The 21,092-nt window shown below is 50.6% G+C and overlaps 1 protein-coding gene and 1 long non-coding RNA gene across 6 annotated transcripts in view; one reads left to right on the top strand and one right to left on the bottom strand.

Annotated features, from left to right (window-relative positions):
- The window catches only part of LOC133352063 (single-stranded DNA-binding protein 3-like), a 159,015-nt gene that overhangs the window by 99,512 nt on the left and 38,411 nt on the right, over positions 1-21,092 (top strand). The window lies entirely within an intron of this gene.
- LOC133352030 (uncharacterized) lies at positions 7,723-20,992 on the bottom strand. The gene is made up of 3 exons (XR_009756245.1): positions 20,881-20,992; positions 14,793-14,854; positions 7,723-8,265 (listed from the first exon to the last, which is right to left on the bottom strand). It is a non-coding gene; the product is annotated as an uncharacterized LOC133352030 (long non-coding RNA).

The following is a 21,092-nucleotide window of genomic DNA, read 5'->3' as shown; positions in this document are numbered from 1 at the left end:
CTCCCCACCCCCCTCCCACCCCCCTCCCCACCCCTCTCCCACCCCGCTCCCCCCCCTCTCGCCAACCCCTCTCCCCACCCTCTCCCACCCCTCCCCACCCTCTCCCACCCTCTCCCAACCCTCTCCCCACCCCTCTCCCACCCCTCTTCCCCACCCCGCTCCCACCCCTCCCCCCCTCCTCCCACCCCTCGCCCAGCCCTCTCCCACCAGCCCTCTCCCACCCCTCCCCCACCCCTGCTCCCACCCCCGCTCCCCAGCCCTCTCCCACCCCCTGCCCCCACCCCTCTCCCACCCCCCTCTCCCACCCTCTGTCCCACCGCCTCCCCCACGACCCTCTCGCCACCCCTCTCCCACCCCTCCCACCCACCCCCCCTCCACCCCTCCCCCCACCCCTCTCCCACCCCTCCCTCTCCCAGCCCTCTCCCACCCATCCCCCCACCCCTCTCCCACACCCTCTCCCCACGCCTCTCCCAACCCTCCCCCCCCCCTCTCCACCCCTCTCCCCACCCCCCCTCCCACCCCCCTCCCACCCCTCTCCCACCCTCTCCCACCCCTCCCCCCCACCCTCTCACACCCCTCCCCACCCTCTCCCACCCCTCCCCCACCCTCTCACACCCCTCTCCCCACCCTCTCCCCCCCCCCCTCCCCACCCTCTCCCCCCCTCCCCCCAACCTCTCCCCCCCTCCCCCCACCCTCTCCCACCCCTCTCCCCACCCCCCTCCCACCCCTCTCCCCACCCCTCTCCCACCCCTCCCCCACCCTCTCCCACCCCTCCCCCCACCCTCTCCCCCCTCCCCCACCCTCTCCCACCCCTCCCCCCACCCTCTCCCCCCCCCTCCCCCCACCCTCTCACACCCCTCTCCCCCCCCCCTCTCCCACCCCTCCCCACCGCTCTCCCCCCCCCCCCCACCCTCTCCCACCCCTCTCCCCACCCCTCTCCCACCCCACCCCCCTCTCCCACCCCCCTCCCACCCTCCCCACCCCTCTCCCACCCCTCCCCCCACCCTCTCCCACCGCTCTCCCCACCCTCTCCCACCCCTCCCCCCACCCTCTCCCCACCCCTCTCCCACCCCTCCCCCCACCCTCTCCCACCGCTCTCCCCACCCTCTCTCACCCCTCTCCCCACCCTCTCCCACCCCTCCCCCCCACCCTCTCCCACCGCTCTCCCCACTACTCCTCAAAGTCCGCCTGTTGACGTAGCCCAGCTCCATTGCAAGAACCTCCTCCTCCTGCTCCTGCCGCTCCTGCTGATGGTCATTTCACGTCTGCACCCCCCGCCCCTCACGGCCTTCTCCACCGGCACTGCAGCCCTCTCCCACCCAGCGCTCTGTTTAAAGCGGCAGAAAAGTATTCGGGTAAAATGTTCAGGACGAGGTTTCAAACACACAAACTCCAACCAATGTTGCCGCAGGAGCTGAATAAGGCTGCTCTGCATACACATGATGGGTGGAATGATTCACAACCCTCTGCTCCCCTCCCCGCTCTCCCTGGAATATTTGTTGGTCGCGATTCGATTCGAGAATCAATCGCCTTTTGGATGAACATTGTGGTGAATGGTTGGCGTCTGTCGTAGCTGCCTGCCGAGATGATGTGGACCCATGACAAAAAAACTTATTGCATACGAATCTGGGGATGGGGGAAAAACATCAAATCCTCCACGCGCGTTTCGTTACACGGATCGGAATAAATATGAAAGAATAAGTGCACCGTTTTGTTGCTGATACTTAAGCTCTCGAGGGGTGGCTATTGCAAAGTATTATTGGGTTTCCACGTCGCTATGCAGATTATCAATGACCCTAGGTAGAGTGTTGTGATGCTTGATGTGTTGCATTGATCAACGCGCGTTCGTCCTTCTGCACTCGCTGGGATCCTCGCTGGCAAGACGTGCCTGGCCCGAGACCACGGCAAGATGCCATCCGACGGCCCCCGCCACTCGCACCCATGTAAAGAGAGGACCATATGTTGCACGTTGCCGTGTGTGTGTGTCTCTCTCAGCCCGCTCGGTGCGTGGTCAAAAGCCCTGGCCACCCCTCGCTTGTGGCCGGTCCTAAGGACACGCTTATTTTGTAAACACGTGGCGTTAAGTGTATGCCAAGTGCCAGTGAATGCAGCGGCTTAAGGGTGGTGGTGGTGGGGAGTGTGCAAACAGCAATTACGGATGGAATTAGGTGGCTGCTTGGACTGCAGAGTGGCTCATTGAAGGCGTTAACCCCTTCATCCCCACAGTGTGGAAAGTCCGTGCGTGAAGCACATGACTTGTTCAATGGGGGTCTAATTGCGCCACGCTTTTTTACATTCTAACAATCCCAACAATAAAATCTCATTCGGCACGCGGGGTACGGAAGTAAGGGTGACTTTTTCCTTTGTTCTGGGAGCAACTGTGTGGGGTTCGTGAAGAGAGAGCGCCTTTGACCTTCGTCTGTCATCGTTTAAGGCTCCGTCCGGCCTCGCTACAGCCTCCTAAGCCTGCCGCTATCTTCAGTTGCGCATATGGCCAAGTGGTTAACTGTGTGACTTTTTGCTGGCCCGGGCCAAATGAAACTGTGAAACAAAATTTATACATTGGGGGTTTTTTTTTATGCAGTCATTTGTGAACTTGGCTGAATCCATCAGAATGTCTACAGTGATTTATGTGGAATCGTGGAACTTTAATCCTTGTCAAGTAGACACCTGTGATGTTACTTCCAGGCTGATCGGAAAATGTGAAATTTAGTAGCCAGTGCCTGAAAAGTAATTCTTAGCATTTTCTAATTCTCCTATTCTGTGCCTCAATATCACGATTGGCATAGAGTTTAGCAAAAAAACCAATAGCATTATTACGGCAATAGATAGTCTTTTTATGAAATGGCTGCAATATAGCTAGAAGGCGAGCCTGTAGTAATTTAAATATTAAGCGAAAGTATTTTAGCAGTGGTTAAAATGGTGGGAAGATTGTTTAACTGTTTGCGTATTGAATTGTGTATTTAACACTTTAATTGGGTAAATGAGGGTAGCCTGGGTTATGGGGTTAAATCTTTGTGCACACAGAAGGAAGCCCCCTGTTTTTCAGATCAATTGCTTCACCAATCTCTGCCTGGTTCCGTGTTGCCGGGCCGATTAAAGTGGGGGGCGGGGGGGGCACTGCTTGTGGTACAAGGAGGCACCGTATCATCCTCCAAGCGGTTAGGATCTCTCACGAAGCAAAGCAATACATACGTGAGCAAGCCAAGTCGAGTAACAAACGCTGAACTGAAAGCGAGACAAAACAATGTTCTGGGAGAGACACAAATACTGTCATTCTATTTTGTTTAACCCAGTTGAGAAGTCAAGAGACCAGGATATTCTCATTCGCAGGAATGATCCAGGCCACCAAAATAATTAAATACTGTGCTTTGAAAGCCCAACAGAGGGTTTGCGTGTACATATTGCTTCAATCTTGATGTTGTCAATTCCGTCACAACCTCAACATTGCTTTCTTTTGCTTCAGATCCATTAACTGTTGTCCGGTTGATGTTGCACAGTTGATACTCAGCCTCCAAGATCTGCTTTTACACTATCGCACTATCTGGATTTAAGTCTGCTTTTGGCTTCCAAGCTCTGGGTACCTCTCCAGTGCCAGCCTGAGTTCACTTAACCTCCTCCATCCTGCCGACGTGCCCAACCATTGCATCCTCATCTTCTGGAATGCATCTGCAGCACTTCATTGCCAGGCTCCGTTCTGCACTACTTTCAAGTTGCCATGTGCTTTGTGCTGCTCCTGTATTGAATGCCAGAAGGTGCTTTTTTCGAGTTACTTTGTTCGGGTCTATTTGTCTGATGCACACAGCAACACAGACACAGCTCCTGCTGCAAGCATCCATCTTTTAACACGGACACTGACGTCTCTACTTTTCCAAAGTGGTTTATGGGATCCGTAAAATAATTCACCCTGAAAACACATTAGTTCTTTTAACCTCTTCTCAAGCTGCTGCATTATACACATTGCTGCCGCTACAACATGTCCTCTGCCATTTGGAGTTGGGCAAACATCTGTGCGGGCATTAAACATTTATGTATTTATTAATTTATTATTCCCACATTATCACTTCCTACGGATCCCCGTGATAAAGGTATAGGAGACTCACATCGTGACTTAGCAGAACATCTGAAAGTTGATGAAGGAGAGGCTGCCATTGAGGCCGAATTGCTCGTTTGGGCAGGACACCACGAACAAGGCTGGAAGGCGCCCAGTCACCGGGCCCACCAACGATTGCTGAAGCCCTGTGGGCTGCCAGTGGGGGGAATACTTGTGATTTCATAATCCAAATTGAGTACATCATCCGCAGGTAATTTTTCAAATACGGAACATTTGGACCATGACTCCGGCACACAGTGCCCTACTTTTGCGAAACAGACGGCACGCTGCGTTTTTGGTTAATATCTCATCTTGTATAGATTAAAACAGCGCCTTAGGCCAAGACGATTTACAATCATTAAGTTGTACACTAAGATGATAGTGGTTAAAATAAAGAGTGGGGTTATTGAAAGTGGTGGTGTTAATCAGAGCGGCCGCTGGATTCGAACCCTGAACCTCTGCAGCAAGCGGCAGACCTGCCACCTCAGGGTGGTGTCACTTAGCTGTGGGCTGAGCGAAAGTTGAGCCTGACATTGAACAGAATGGGTTGTAAAATATATACGTGAATACCAGGCCTTACTCATACTCTTGGGTTCTTTCGGAAAAGTCACGTAGGTAGAAAAAGTAATAAACGAACACGACGTTTCGATCGCCACACAAGCAATCGTCTTCAGGTGGGAGAGAGGCCTTGTTTTAAACCACTCTCGCTTCTAAGTGGTTAGCTTCTCCTCCCTGGAAATCTATATCAATACAAATCCATTATCATATGGTTGATCCCAGCCTACATTCGATAACTATCCAAGACATATGCACTCCAATGGAGACAGGGGCCTGGTTCAGATGCTACCTGTTGTTGGTGTGTACGACCGGATATCAAACCTGAGTTCCTGGGATCGTAGTGGAATGTGCTAACTTGTGCGCCACTGCTACCTACACACGTATATACATAATATCGGTCGCGAAATCCTACGTGTTTAACTCGCATATATACAGGACAATGTCGCATATATAACCATGACATATCTTCCGCGATCCATTCACCGCCCATACACTTTTCTATCGATATTCATGTATCCGACCACACTCATACCCTCGGTTCCCAGCGAGTCAGATATGTAACATTGTACCGTCCAATCCTACTCCATACAACCACCTAACAATACAAACTCCTTGCAGTCTTGGACTCTCATTCCATTCGGCTTGCCACCTTTTCCACAACAAACTCGGGCATTAAAACTGGCCGGTACACTTTTAACAGAGTTCAACACGATACTGGTACCATATCTTGGCACAAATCAGTCCGTGCCACCAGAGCACAGATGCCGATTCTCGGACTGTGTCCGGGTCAAAGCCGGACACGCGGCTGCCCGACATTCCGTCCCGCATCCCACCCTTTCTCGCTTTCACTGCAGCAAAATGAACACCAACCCCACACCCAGCACGTTACTCGCTCCCACCGCTGCTCACTGACCCCATCACCCACAATCGCAACGGCCTCCTTCGCACAGTCCCCGTTCTCTCCCTCTCTGACGGCCGCTCCCCTCTCCGTTCGATACTCGCTCAATCCACCAGCGCGCACACTCTCGCTCGCCCCACATCCCGAAGGTGCTAATGGAGCCGTTGAGTCTCGCAGGGACATCGTAATCCGCACGGAAGCCACGGGCCCATGGGTGGGTGCTTGCTGAAACCTGATGTGTGGACATGCGGCTCTATATGGACACGGATGAATAATATAGGATACGCTGTTACCATATTACTGTGCGTACAAGCGACAGGCTCTGGTTAGTGCACTCTGTTATTATCTCGGTGACCTGGGCTCACTTCCTGCTCGTGCAAATTCGTGTCAACTGAATTTGACCGGGGCCACCCCTTGGTCGACTCGAGCGAGTATTTGGTGTGGCATTGCGCACGTCAGCAGTGGGGAGGCAAAGGCAGGTGGGAATGCGTGGTGCTAGCTTCGTCACTTCCCTGCATTGTACCCACATTTATGGGTTCTCGTTACCAGCACTTGCCCTGACATTCAATCTCCGCTAAAGGAGGTGGACTTTGTATTTATAAACGTAACAACACGCGTAGGTGTGCTGGTCACAAACAGCAGGAAGGCAAGACTCCCATCATGCCTTGCAGCATGTCATGTGAACAACACATTGCTTTGTTGCACTGCTGCCTGATGGGATGGCCACGTTTTAAACTGCTTATGAGTTTGGTGGTTTGAAACAATAATACATCCACACGTACTGAACATACGTCTATTGTGAGCTGGTATTCTAGACAAGGCTTCGAGCATTGTACGTGCCATGTGGTGGTCACGTGGTTGTCAAACTGTGAGGTGAAGAAACATCCCCCTCAAACTCGTGGTCAACAATCACACCACTTCAGGAGGTGGCCCTGATAGCGACACTACACTTGGGAGACTTTAGCTCAACAGGCCTTAACCAGATGAATTCAAGTCTGAGTCTAAACTGCTTTGGTAGGCCAATCTTATCACTCACGAGATAATCTTCTTTCGAGCTGTGTAAAACATCGCTTTCTGCATGCGAATCAGTCAATACAGGGTACTTTAAAAAAAATGTGAACACTTCTGAGAATTTGCAACAATACCACAAGCAATGTGCCTCCGGGCTCTGGAGGCCACCTGGAGAAGATTCCAGGCAAGGTGTTGACAACGATGGTGAACAAGTGGAGACTTTTTGCCTTTTTGAAGCTATTAACATCACATTTGTTATGATGTTACAGTGTAGTATCCATTCTTTTTTTCGTTAAAAACGATAGGACCATATACGTGTTTTAAAAAAATGTGAATGTATCCCCCAGAGTAGAGATAATTTGAATTCACCATTATCATCATCAGCCACCATCATTCCACTGCTGGTTGAAATCCTCCCCAATCCATGGCCATCCTTCGCCGCCCCGCAGCGCAACGATTCGCCGAGCAGCTGCACACAGCTCCGATCTCACCGCTCCATCTCCCCCCGGCGGAGCTCCTCCTCGGGGCTTTCCCTCCGTCGGCCGGCGTGCCGCTCTGCATTCGCTAAGTGAACATGATAGGTGATGCGTGTGACGAGGGCAGTCGTGTTGCCATTGGTAACCAGGCTCAAAGCGTCGTCGGCTGTGCTTGCGAGTGAGTGGCCTCGTCCCTCAGGTGGTCGCCTGCACTTGTATTATGCGGGGGTCTCAGCAGAGATGCTTCGGTGGTGCGACAAAGGCACTATCCCCTGGGCCTTCCAGACGGGCTTTTCTTTTAACCACCAATTATATCTCAATTGTTCCCTGTCGGTTGTGAGGTCACGTGGAAAAAAGTGTCCATTTCGGACCCCCGACTGGCAGCGGATGGTATAATGACTGGTGCTGATGGCACAGTCATTATCACGTCCAATTTGAAATGAACTGCAGGATATGTTAGGAGAACCTCATGTAGAAAGCTGCAACGATAAATGTGGGCAAAACAAAGGTCACGAATAATAAATCCGCAACAATTTTTTTAGATATCTGTCAGAGTGACACACCTGGATAGCGCAGACGAGTGTGCTAGTGGGCGGCCGGAATCAAAACGATGAGATGAAGAGGTTGGATTGCATTTGTAAAACTCGACTTGGCAATGAAACGGAACGCAGCAATGTGCCTCAAGAAGAACGTTTTTTTTTAATCGGTGCGTAATACGTGCTGTGACACATGGTTCAGAAATGTATTCCTTAACAATATAATAGAATAAAAAGTGGATTACACAGAGACAGAAAAAGGAACATGACATAAGCAAGTTAAGACGTAAATGTTTTTGTTTACAAAAACTAAGCGGACTTGGGCAGGAATCGTCGCGAGAAGGGACGGTGGAGTGACATCCAAGATACGGAGGGCGTCTAAGAGAACGTCCACCGAGAAGACGGAGCGATGAAACTATCTCGCGTGCAGCTTCTTGGTGGGTTGCGACGTTATCATGAGAGACGGCGATATCTTGCGGACGCCTTCATCCAGCAGCGGATTGATCATGGTCGATGGCAGCAGAGAATCAGCTTCACCAGGGAAGCATCGCAAGGCACCTTCTGATCGTTTCAGAGTGGCTCTCTCGTCCCCATCCTCCACACAGACCAGAGTTCCCTTTCACCTCTTTGCCAGGGCGTTGTCTTGCCAACCGCCGCCCTCAGCCTGGCAGCGCCCTCGGCTGCACTTTGCAACTGTGAGTGAGAGAAGAAACAAAAACAGACAAGTTTTAAAAATGCTCTCTCGTGTGCAGTCATCGGTGACCGAACGGAGGCCATAATCTGAGACATGATCCGCCCGAGATATGATCTGTGGTCTCAAGTCGTTCTGACACGGCGCACCGACATGGGCATTGGTCACCTGAGCCAACCTGCTGCCCTATTTGAGGCTTATTTTGAAAGTTGTGAGTTCACATTCCAGACAGGGCTACTGAGTGGGGAGTCAGGGACCCCAAAGGCATGAGGAGTGATCCGAATCCCTGGCCTCTTGATGATGTTAAAGGTGTTTACCTGGTCTATGGAGCAGAGGTGTGCTTCCCATTGATAGTATATCTTAACATCTACTGAAGTAGAACAACAGAGAATATGATGTCTCCATCCAAGAACAATTTAGCATAAACTCACAATGAGGTTCATCATTTCGATTTAAAGCTTTCGTGACTGCAGGGATTCATCTTCTTGGTTTTTTCGGTAAAGTAACGTAGAAGGGAAGTAATAAAATAATAAAATAGACGTAATAAAATACAATTCTCACGACGTTTCGGCCACAACGCAAGCAGCCGTCCTCAGGTGAAGACCAGGTCGGTCGGAAAGACAGCGTCCGAATGACACTGTCTTTCCGACAGCCCTGTCCGAATGACGCTGTCTTTCTGACAGCCCTGTTCTTCACCTGAGGACGGCTGCTTGCGTTGTGGCCGAAACGTCGTGAGAATTGTATTTGATTATGTTTTATTTTTCTTATTTTATTATTTCCCTTCTACGTGACTTTACCGAAAGAACCAAGAAGAGGTTCACCATGCTTGGCAAAATTACGTTAATCTTTCCCAGGGCATTTAAAATCACGTTGAGGAGGGGGGTGCCCTGCTACTTGTAGCAATCTGTGCCGCTCAGGGTAATCTTCTCCAGTGCTATGGAACGTAACCTGTGGTCCAAGCAGTTGCGATTTCATTCCGTTGAACGCACTCGGCACAGAATCTCCACCCTTCCTCAGCATCTCACTGGAGAGATCATCCTTGCCCTGCTACTTTCCTGATCTCGGGGCATAAACCTCCCTCTGTACCACGCTGGCAGAGGAAGCATCAGTCAGCGGTGTACAGGATGTGGCTGCTTTTTCCAACCTTTCAGGCTCCACAACCTTCGAAAAGGTCACCTCCCTGTTGCCCCGCGATGTTGTTTTGGCAGGGTGTGATCCCCCCTCCCCCAGGGACCTCAGACATACCTCGCAAATCTGCAAACCTGACCCGAGGGATCGGAGATTGTATCACAATTCTTCTCCTTCATGTAGGCAATAGGGTTAGTGCTGTAAGCGACTTGTTGATGGTGTAAAAGTGTTTTGTGGTCATGGGCCGCTTAAGCACTTTCCATATCGTCCACAACCCAAGATCACCACTCACCCTTGCAGCCCTGAGTGGCTCTTTTCATCTTAGGGCAAAGGTCACAACGCTTCCTCTTTCGCAGGCAATAGATGTTGTAGTTTATGAGAATGGAACCAGCCACGAGTGATCCAACCCGCCTCTCAAGTGCAATGAGTTTGCGATCTCAGCGCAGGCACCAATGATTGCACGGAATAAAAACCATCACCTTGCAGAGCAGGTGGACACCCAAATTCTCACACACCTTCACTGTCATGCTCCCATGGCCTCTTCCATTTTTGTTTTAAATAAGAGAGCCACTCCGTGTTGTCTTGTGTGCTATGAAGAAGGGACATTGCCCGAAGCGTCGCTTGTTACATATTTTTTTTCCTTCAAGGAAATGTGTAGAGTTTTTTTATCCTGCCCGAGTGAATAACTGCTGATCCCTCTCTATGCCAGACGCCAGAGGCGGTCCTCCCTGTGTTCATCCAAGGTCCAGGCGCCACCGGTCCAGCTCCCAACAGAGGAGAGGCGACATCTCATGCCCAGCAAACATTGCGGCCTTCAATGTGGCCAGCCACAGCTTTTACCCTTGGCCTTTGGAGAATCTCTGAAAAAGGATTCTGGATTTCAGTCCTCTTGCTGTGCACCAGACGGGGTTTGGCCCAGGAACACCGTCAGCACTTGCGGCCTCCTGCACAAAATGGTCAATAGAGTTGTGTTACTTTCTAGTAATCGATGACTCTCTCGATTATCGGTCCGATGACCCGATTTATCGGATTGTACGAAAATAGTCGTAAAAAAGGATGTCATCCCTCCGTTCCCACACGTGCTGCTGAACGGGAGGTGATGGGCTGGGCTTCATGACGTCATCGTCGTGCCGGGTGTGGCTCGTAGGGTCTCGAGGAACCGAGCACGAGAGAGTGCTCAATTATACATTACAGTCCATACATTGATGTTTAATCGACGAGAATCCGGTATTCCCGTAGGGTTGGCATCCCCTTGTACAACGCCACACACACTTCTTGTGCGCAGATCTTAGGAACCCCCCCCCCCACCTCGTTCCTCCGTCTCCCCTCCTCATCTCCACGTCGCTCACCACCACCCACTCAAAACCCCTCACTCCAAACCTTCCCACAACCTTATTTCCGAAGGCCCGGAAGCATTAGCATGTAATGAGGCTCCCTGCCTGGTGGCATGCAAGACACCCAATGGATTATTAAAACTCAACTAGACCAGAATAATCCGTACAGAATGCTGTGAAAAAAATATGGATAAATATTGTATTTTACAAATGAATAAAGCATTATGAAAGAGCACATACACATCTAATTGAATTAATTTATTATGGACTGTAAATGTTTTTTTGCATTAATACTAAATAATGTATACATTTTATTTTTTGAATAATATAGGTTAGCTTAGGTTTTATTTTGGCTCAAGTAAAACCCATTGGGCAATAGACGTATATTTTCTATGGGGGCCTGGTGACACCATAGACACCCGGCTACAGTCGGGGAAACCGGAGAAAACCCCACGCATTTCCCGAGGTTGTCACCACTCTCCCTGTACAGCTAGAAACAGATGGTGATTAGTCCACTTTGCTGTCCTGCCTGCTTCCGGCGAGCCAGGGTACGGCACCTCGATGCCCACGGGAAAGGAGTTTCACGACGTTTGTGCGGCGATGCACAGTGCTGGATTTCAGGCCATGTCCAGTGTCACCACCGCCACTGCCACTCTACAACCTGACGATGCTGCATGTGGCCTGCCAGTAACGATTGTCCTCCCCCCACTCGCGACTCGACGAACCGTTGCAACTCGGGGTGACGATTCCGCTTGGCGTGGGGACGCCTCGATGCAGCATTGGATTGATAAAGGGCCGTACATTATTATTATAATTGCATTATTTACTATCTATATATAAAAGGGAAATGTGTGATTATGTGTGTTTTTTCAAAATGTTTAGCGTACTTCCGGACATGCAACAAACTTGAAATTTGCCATGTGGGTACTTTCCAGACTGTACACCATGCAAACATTATTCAAATAGACTTTGATATTTTGGGGGGGGGGGGGGGGCGCAATAATGCATATTTTTTGCACGGCAAGTGAGCTGTGACGTCACATCTGTCATGTGACCCGCGCATGCGTCGTGCTTAGCACGCTGCGCTACGAACCCGGCGACCCGAGTTCGATTCCCGCTCACGGCCACCACCGGTGACGATTATTTTAACCGGTCCTGGGCCTCCCCTCGGTCGACTCAGCCTCAAACGAGTAACTGGTGTGGTGTGTGAACATCGCCACTGGGGAGACAAAGGCGGCCGGGCGTGGTGAATCCAAGCCCCATGCGAAGCCGGGTAGTAAAGCTCGTATCCCATCAAACGCCTTGTGGCTGATCTGACGGATGGCAGAAAGTGATTGTGAGCTGTCGGAGCAGCAACGGCATTGGCAGTTGTGACCTCTGGGCGGTGACGCCTGCACAGCGTGGCTTCATTTTCAACTCACGGACATCGTGGGCTGTTTACCATTTGTTAGACAGTGGCAGCCACCGGGACTACCTGGGGTGGCAAATGCTACGAGTATACACCATCTTCTTGGTTCTTTCGGTCAAGTAACGTAGAAGGGAAATAATAAAATAATAAAAATAAAACATAATAAAATACAATTCTCACGACGTTTCGGCCACAACGCAAGCAGCCGTCCTCAGACGCTGTCTTTCCGACAAACCTGTTCTTCACCTGAGGATGGCTGCTTGCGTTGTGGCCGAAACATCGTGAGAATTGTAGTTTATTATGTTTTATTATTATTATTTTATTATTTACCTTCTACGTGACTTTACCGAAAGAACCAACAAGCTGAATCCCTGCAGTCACGAAAGCTTTAAATCGAGTATACACCATTTACAGAAAGTCCCGTGAATGTAAACTCTGCTTTATATAAGGACCTCATTTTTATTTTCATTTTCATATTCCATTTTCTGTTCCCAGAACGGTATTCTCTTGTCAAACGTAACGCGGTGATTTTCCATAACAGCCTTTTGCCCCCGCCCCCCCACCACGATAAACCGCTACCATCGTGACCTTGCTATCGTACACGTTGGTGATCTAGAGGTCAAAATGCTTCAAGAAAATCACCGTTAGCATCTGACAGTCTGGATGGTATCCACTAAGCTATTTTTGGGGCCAGTGGCTTTATGTAGCTGTGGCTGCGGGAACTAAACTTTGTGGATGCGGTGAGGCGTGGACCCAGAGCCGATACGGCGCTGGTCGGCAGGCTCCCCGGATGCTTTGTTGGAGGCTGAATGTTACGACGGGATTATGGAGGGAGACCTTTTGGAGACCTAACGGCTTCCCCGGCATCACGTCCCATTCGTGCAATTCCCCGATGGGTTTGTTTGTGGAACTTTTGAGAGAATAATAATTGCAAAAACGCGTGCATTTAAGAGGAAAGCCGTGTGATTAATGCTTAATCTCTTTTAAGTGTCGCTGCAATGTTGTGGTGCATTACCAGAGCACAAAGTGGACATTAAAGTCTAAGTGACATAATTAGCAAGAGCAGGAAATGAAAACTTAACGAAAAATATCGTCGAGATACAGGTCAACAACAATTGCATTCCCTGCGCCTGTCAAGTCAATGAATCGTCGCGATTCGGGCTCGCGATTTGGACTCGCGATGATACCTAAGAATGGGTCGGGGTCTCCACAGCCGCTGAGCACACTCACATCACTGGCCACGGCTCGTAAATTTCCGGTGAAACTCTGATCATCTTCATCCCCACCCTGGGGCCCACCCGCTTCCACAGAGCCTCCCGTACAGGCCACCGAGGCCAGGCGGAATGGGGAGGAAAGACCCTCACGGTATAGTGTGGCAACCCTCAGAGCTCGCTTTGTCAGTCCACTGTGAGATGAGGGCCGAGGTCACGCCTTGCTGGCCGTGAGGGCTATTTAACCGTGCTTCACCACGCCGGTCAGTGCGGGTTGGTCAAGGGATGGGGGGGTGGAACAGCGGTGGGAATTTTCTGCACTGCCCTCTGCCGCCCGTGTCCCGTGCATGGCGGTTGCCCATCCGAGCGCGGTCCAGGCTTGAAACCCGCTTAGCTTCCCAGGTCCATTGAGGTCAGCGCGTGACGGGTGACTTGGTCTGTACGTGTGAATGTTGAACCTCTTTCGCACCGTACCTAGCTGACCACGCTAATCGGAGGTGTTCATCGGCCCTGACCTGAGACAAATAAAACTAGCGTCATTCCTCCGCTATGGGGCTGGTTTCTAAACGACGACACAATATACGTATATGCAAACGGCATAGATTTGCACTGTAACTGTTCACAAGTTTGACTATTCCGTTTTTTTTATATTTTAGTAAAAATGTGTCATGTGCCTGGCCTGTATGCAAATCTGGGGTCAAAAGGGCCTTCCTGCCATGACCGTGAAGAGATGGGAATTGCATATAAAGTGCACAAATACATCGTTTTTACACCATGGTGTTGTGTTTCTAAGACAGTGACATATATATACAATACACTGCGTATATTTGCTGGCCTTACAGAATTTCATTTGAAAATAGCCATCCAGTCCCGCAGTAGCCTTCCCAATTTTGCACGTTGTTACTGGTCAATGTGTCCCCTGTGCATGCCGGCGTTTTCAAATGTCCCAGTTTTGTATTTTTCATATATTTCTTTTACTTAAAAAAAATACTTTAAAAAAATATATATATGAAAACAATTGTAGCCCGCTAGACTGTGGGTCACTTGAGTCTGCCCCTCGGACGCTGGGTGTGGCAGAGGCGACCGTTCGATTCCTGCTCCTGCCGCTGCTGCTAGGGCCCACTCGTGTTAGCGAGCCCAAGCGTTCCGTCCTGTGTAAAGTGGGATGATGATGATGACCCCGCGCTGTAGGCGGCTTGTTAATGTTATGGCCCAGATTCACAACAGGAAAGTTCCCTTGAGCTGAAAATATCTCTCAGCGTTCTAGAGGCGTAATTGCGAGTAAAGTTATCCCTGTAAGATGAAGGCGCAGACCTGCAATTGCCTGCTCATACAACTGCTGCCAGAAGAGCCTTCACTCGAGTGAATTCTTCCAAGCCCGTCTATGATTGTATTTGGCCTACTCGTCCTGCTGGCCAGATGTCCTGGAAGAGGTGGGAGTGCAGTACCTCACTCTTGGGTCCACGACACGCGACCTGTCCATCGACTCACTGCGCTGTTCCCCTTTGCACTGTCGAGGAGACAGAGACACGGGGGGATTTAAGAACCTTGCCCATTTGTCTTAACTGCCGTGCGCACGGGAGATGGAATCGCACCGGCGACCTCCTTTGCAGCAGCACCAGCCCCCCCACCCCAAATTATACAGATTGAGTTCAACCTGGCCACATGGATTACCGTGAAGTCAGTTTTACAAAGGTTTCAATGTTGAACTCTCACGGCCGCGCGCAGTCATTTCTACGGAGGATTGGGAAGAGTGGCTCCTCGTGTCAGAGACCCTGGATGTTAAAAGCAAGTCCGGGGCCATTTTGAGATGTTTTGTATTGAAGTTTTGAAATGTTGCCAAACTTATTAAATTAGGGGAAATGTGTAATTGTGCTCCAAGGGTACAGTGCTTGGGGTTAGAAGCCCCCTGTGTTGAGCAAAGAGGGCTCCCCCCCGGCCAATGTGGCACAAAGCCATAATTGACAGTAACCGCCTGCTATTATACAGTGCGTGGACACGAGACAACGTCCACATGGCACGAATCCCTGTGACGATCAAGTGCATTCGAGTTTGCAGCGCAGCAGATTGCTGTCTCTTGAAGGCGCGTGTTCACTGACGGAACCTCCGCCAAATATACCTTCAACATAAAGGGGTGTGGGATGCTGCTGCCGAGGATATCACGCTGCACTTCTATCTCCCGGCGTGGCAGCTGAAACACTGGGGGGGGGCAATTCTTAAATTCTGCTGCCTCTGTGCAGCACCCAGCATTGTAAGTGCAGGTCGCGTGAGGTGAGGTCAAGTGTGGGTAGCTCCAAAACATGAGGCCAGCGTGAAAGAGTAGGCCAAGTCCTCCCTCTCGAGGTGCCACCCGGAGTGGAGGTCCTTCTGACAGCAGTGACATGAGCAGCGTAATTGCAGGGCTGTTCTTGTACCACCTTGTATAAACTGTACGGTGTGTGTATGTATGGATGTAGTGCTGTGTTTATACACATTGGTATGTGCACGAAGATCCACAAAAGCTGAGGTGTTGTTTAAACGTGGGGCTTACGGCATTAGCATTCTGTGGCGGCGGTGTTGGCGGACTCTTTGTCGATGTAATGTATATCTATAATGCAGCCACTCCTCTGGCTGTCTTTATGGAGCGGAGAAAAAAATGTTCACCGTCTCACTCCCTCCCGCTTCCTCTGCCATTTCGAGCGAGATTTACTGCGACTGCAGCCGTGGCGAGTATTTTAACGAGGCAGCCTCTTCATTTACAGTCTGTCTCCATGGCCACGGGAGAATTTGTGGAGGCACTGGGAAAATTTCTGCCGTCGGGAATTCCAAGCTCAATTTATTCCACGTGTCCCTACCCAAGTCACCTTGAATTCCCAGAATTTTCCAATGTTCGCTCATTTGGGCTGCCTAGAATTATAAAAGGAAATCTCGAATTGTGGCTAAAACATTTTTTTTTTACCATAGCCTCATTTTCCTCAGATGGAATCAATTCCTGCAAGAAGCAGTTTTTTTTTTCATTTTCCCACAAAATGGTTAGAGTTTTTAAACATTTACATCCGCTTGATTTTTCCATTGCAGAAAAAAAAGAAATCTATTTTTTTCGAATGCTACATTTAGAAAAATTGTGAAATTTTAATACAGCTGTAACATGAAATATTAAAGCAGTTCGGTTGACTCAAAGAGGAGTTTGTGCCTCTATTCAAAAATATTAAATTCAGTACCTTCGACTGTTTTTCGACGTGACCGTGGTGTCACGAAAGGTCAGCACGCTGGACTTGCAATGCAGAGGCCGCCGATTCGATCTCCCGGCACGGCAGCTGAAACAATTACTTAAATCTCTCCCGCCTCTGTGGCACCCAGCAGTATTAACAGATACATCGCAGTTCCTCAATCAGCAGGGCCTAATCTAGATTTGAAGTTTTCGTGACTGCAGGGATCCATATTCTTTGGTTCTTTCGGTAAAGTCACGTGGGTATAAAACAAAATAAATTAAATCACGACGTTTCGGGCGCAACGCAAGCGTCCGTCATCAGGTGGGACAACCACAGCAAGAAACAATTGCTGAAGTGGGCAAAAGGGCTGCTGTAACAACAGGGCCTGTTTGGCGGAGTAACACGTAGCTACTCCCCACCTCCTTGAAGACGTCCGACCGGCTTGGAGGAGTAAACCAAAATACTCTCGACGGAACGTTCTAAGGAGCTGCCCTGTCGCCAGCTGTGGCATCTACCGGCAATTGCGGGGCTGCTCCTTTGTCTTTTGCTCCTGTATTTTTTTGGATGGATAGGTTTCCTCGGGACAAGGCGGGAGCCCACCGGGGCTTGTACCTTTTGCTCGGGAAGCCTGGGAAATGAGAGGCGTTGGGCACGGGGAAGGATGCAGTGCATCGAGGTGTTAACATTTGTGTGAATGGAAAAGGAAATCAATGAAATGCATGCAGACCTCTCTGCGAGTAAGTAAAATAGGAACGACGGTAACTTTAAGACTGCAGTATTTTGTAAACCGGTGTCTTCGTGGCTCAGGGGACTAATGCCTCAGTCCGATTAGCACGGTTGGCTGCGTACGGCGCGAAAAAAGTTATAACATACAGATGAGTCAACACCACCGTACTAAATTATTCATATTAATCGATGTTTGTGAATCATTGTTTTACCCCTGATAGAATTGTTGGTCCGTGTTAAAGCTGGAAATGAATTTTGTGAGTGGGAGGAGAGAGCGCGCGAGCTTAGGATGGAGACCTGTCAGACCGCAACGGAGAGATTTCTCACACGAGCAAGATAGCCCCTTGTATGGTGATGCACGAGTGTGATCAGAGCTTTGAGTGGCATCAGCAAAAACTGTGCCCAGAGATGCCTACATGCAGGGGGAACAGTTATTTGTTTACGTACTTTCTAAAGTGCCATTTGAAGGGCCACCAAGCCTGAAACGTTGCCTTTTATATAGTTCCTGTTAAGGCCACAGCCTTATTGACAGATGTTGTCGTGTGGTTGTTGTTGTTTGTGCGCCGCTGCCACCCAATGATATTTCATTTTCCGTTTGGCCAGCGACACCGATACATGGCTGGCGGGAACTCTCTTGCGTCTCGTCGCAGGCCCGTTGGCCGGCCTATGATGTTTCACTCTTCAACATTTCGATCTTCATGATTTGAGGTGTCCGTTAATGTCAAGAACGGATTCCTCTTGGATCGTTTGCACCGTCTCATTTGTGTTGTTTTGCTTGTAGAATTAGTTAAATGAGGGGGTGATCATTTCGGACCCAGCAACCCAACCCGATGTTTCCCACAAGGTCGATTATTTGTTGATCCCGGTTCTCCCCAACACGACATTGTCCAAGAAGGTAACCCTCGCGTTCGGCGAAGTCTGCCTGGACAGTATTTCTCCCCCTTTTCTGAACGGCTTTCCTCTGGGTTCTCTGGTTTCTTCCCATAGCTAAAAAAAACTCCATGCATTGTAGCTGGCGGTGGCCTAGACATCCTAATGCTCAAAAAACACCTGCAAATGACTCCATCATGAAACTATTCTTGAGGACTCGGTGAGACCTTCTCGAGTACACTGCCGCTGTTGGCATCGCAATTTTTTCCTATTGAAATAACAAAACTATCCATCCCAGGCCTCTCACTCCCGACGCAGCGGGGGATTTCGGCCCGAACATTCCGCACTGTGCTGTTGAGGAGGGGCCGAGGGCAACCACGTGGGTCGCGGGGCAGCAGACGGGGGAGATGGAATCGTCACCACCGCCGTGCAACATTGGCGGCTCTGCCGAGAGTGCGCAGACCGCCAGGCAGGGAGGGCCATCCAGGCAGGGAGGGCCCTCCAGGCGGGGCAGGGCCCTAGAGGAGGGGCAGGGCCCTAGAGGCAGGGCATGGAGCCGAGAGCTAAGCTCCGCGTTGACGCGCCGCACGTGTTACAAACACACAAAGCCCAAACCGCGGGCCGACTGAGCAGCAGCAGCAGCAGACATTCACTGCCACGAGGGGTGGACAGATGGTGAGAGAGAAGGGGGCCTTGGCACGTGTCCCACCCTCTTTCTCCACCTCAAACCCCCAGACACCGCCCCCACTCCACGCAGCCGCTCCACCCACAGCCTCGAGAATCTCGTGGTGCCATCTCTGCCTTCGTCTGTCATTCGATAAATATTGTGTTAATACTAATTGATGTAATGTATTATTATGATTATGTATAAATGCTTATTATGATACAATGGTAATGAAACGCATCATATTCATGTCACGTATTTAAATTCAATAAATATTGTTTGCCTTACAGCTAAAATTCACGTAATGTAGAGCAGCCACAACATTGCGTAATACCGAATAAATGTATCGTAACGATGGTGACTTTCATCATAATCATCATTCAAAGTAGTCGTGACTTCACGAATCCGTATCGCACTCGAGCACCGCATGTGAAGCGCGCGCATTCGATCCTCGTGGTACAACACTACAACAACCCGTGTTGGTTGGCAGTTACGTAATTCTCTCTGTCATTGATTTCAATATGCATTGTTTACCACCCCCCCTCCGTGCCCGCTCGTGGCAGCATTCAACCCCGGACTTTGAGACGCTTTCCGCCAGCCGTGCGCCTGACGTGTCCACTGATGGCCGCTGCGATTGAATTCTAAACAAGAGGCCACATATGGGTGGCATCGTCGAGTCCTAGCCGTTGTTTGCAAGGTGGCCTGGTTTCAGCGGATACTAATGAATAATTACATCAACAGTTCAATATGTTTAGCGTAGCGGTGGTGGCTACGCACGCTTGTAATCCGGCACTGTGGATGCCAGGGTTGGTGGATTGCACAAATGCGGTGGCAGCTCTCTTCCCGTGAGTATCCAGGTGCCATACCCAGGCCTGCATGGAGAATGCGATACGGCAAAGTGCAGAACGCGAAGTCGTCTGCGTGCGTGGGATGTTGCCTCCTCGCGCGCGTGACTTTTCCCCGGGTTCTTCTTCCATGTATAAGCACATTAATTGGCTGAAAACATCTTATATATATAGAGAACTGCAGAGCTTGGGAAATTGTTGGCTCACCACCTGCCTGCCTGCCTGTGGTTCCTCGTCGATTGTGAGATGCAGTTTGAACGACGCAATATGAAACAAAAACGTACATTTGGTATTTGTGCCATTCTTGTACAGCGCAGGGCTGTCTCGACGGCGCGATGTTTCACAGATGGATGTAAGTCTGCCAGTCGGGAGCAATGATTGTGACGTGTAATCCCAATTGAGTAATTTGCAGGCAATGCATATTCGGCAAAGTTGGTGCATGGCACCGGCACACAATGGCCTACTTATTTCAAGTGAAGGGATCTTTAACGTCCACTTATTGTGGTTAATACTCCTGCAGTAATAACCAGGGTGGCCTGTCGGATTCGAACTGCAAACTTCTGTAACAAGCTGAGAACGCGTTTCGTCCGGGCGACGTCAGCGCCCCATCCCCGCCGTCCGCCTTCCTAAGCCTGCCCTCCTCCCCTCCTCTGCATCACCTCGTTCGGAAAAGCCTCCTTTCCTCGACCACCGCCGCACCCCTTCACCACTTCACCCACCACCCCTTGCCCTGCACCAGCCCGCTCGTACGCCGACCTAAAATTGCCCCCAGGTAGTTTTGCCATCTGCCACTTGTGTAAACAGCAGAGATTTGATCTCGGGAAGCGGCACCACCAGCACACGGCGCAGCCACGCCCACAAAACTGCTGCCCCCCCTCACAAAACTGCTGCCCCCCCCCCACAAAACTGCTGCCCCCCCCCCCCATTGCTGCCCCGTCGAACGCGCGCGCGGTGTCACCAACTGGCTTCCCGTAAAGCTGTGGTGATGTAACACAAATTACAGGGGCACTCGAAATAGCGTGCAAAATAAAGCGGTTGCTGTTCTGATTACAAGTCCGATAATAGGCCAGTGTCACAGCTCTCGTGTCCGCAGCATCGAGGGCTTACACCCGAGGGGGTGTACGGGGGTGGGCTTCTCTGCTAGGCCAGCAATGACTGAAAGTGACCGCCTCAGAGACAGAGGGCTCTCTCTGGTGGCTTCTCGGCTTGGACCCCGTGTCCCACGTTTCGCTCCACGTACCGGGAGCTTCTCCGGCAACCAGCTCACGTTGCCTGGGCCCTGTTGGTGTTGCTGGTTCTTGACGCTGTGTGTCGGCTGTACAATCTCCTGGATCTCCTGGAATCTGTTTAGCTGTAGGCACATTTCACATTTTTATAAGAACTGTGGGGGCTGTCAGACCAACAGCACAAATGACTCTTGCGAATGGTGTCACGGGTCCTCGGCTCGTTGCG

This window comes from Lethenteron reissneri, chromosome 39 (genome assembly GCF_015708825.2).
Source record: "Lethenteron reissneri isolate LAM-NWPU_2019-01 chromosome 39, ASM1570882v1, whole genome shotgun sequence".
NCBI classification, from domain to species: domain Eukaryota; kingdom Metazoa; phylum Chordata; class Hyperoartia; order Petromyzontiformes; family Petromyzontidae; genus Lethenteron; species Lethenteron reissneri.
The sequence above is the reverse complement of the archived record's forward strand: the minus strand, read 5'-3'. Positions and strand labels throughout refer to the sequence as shown.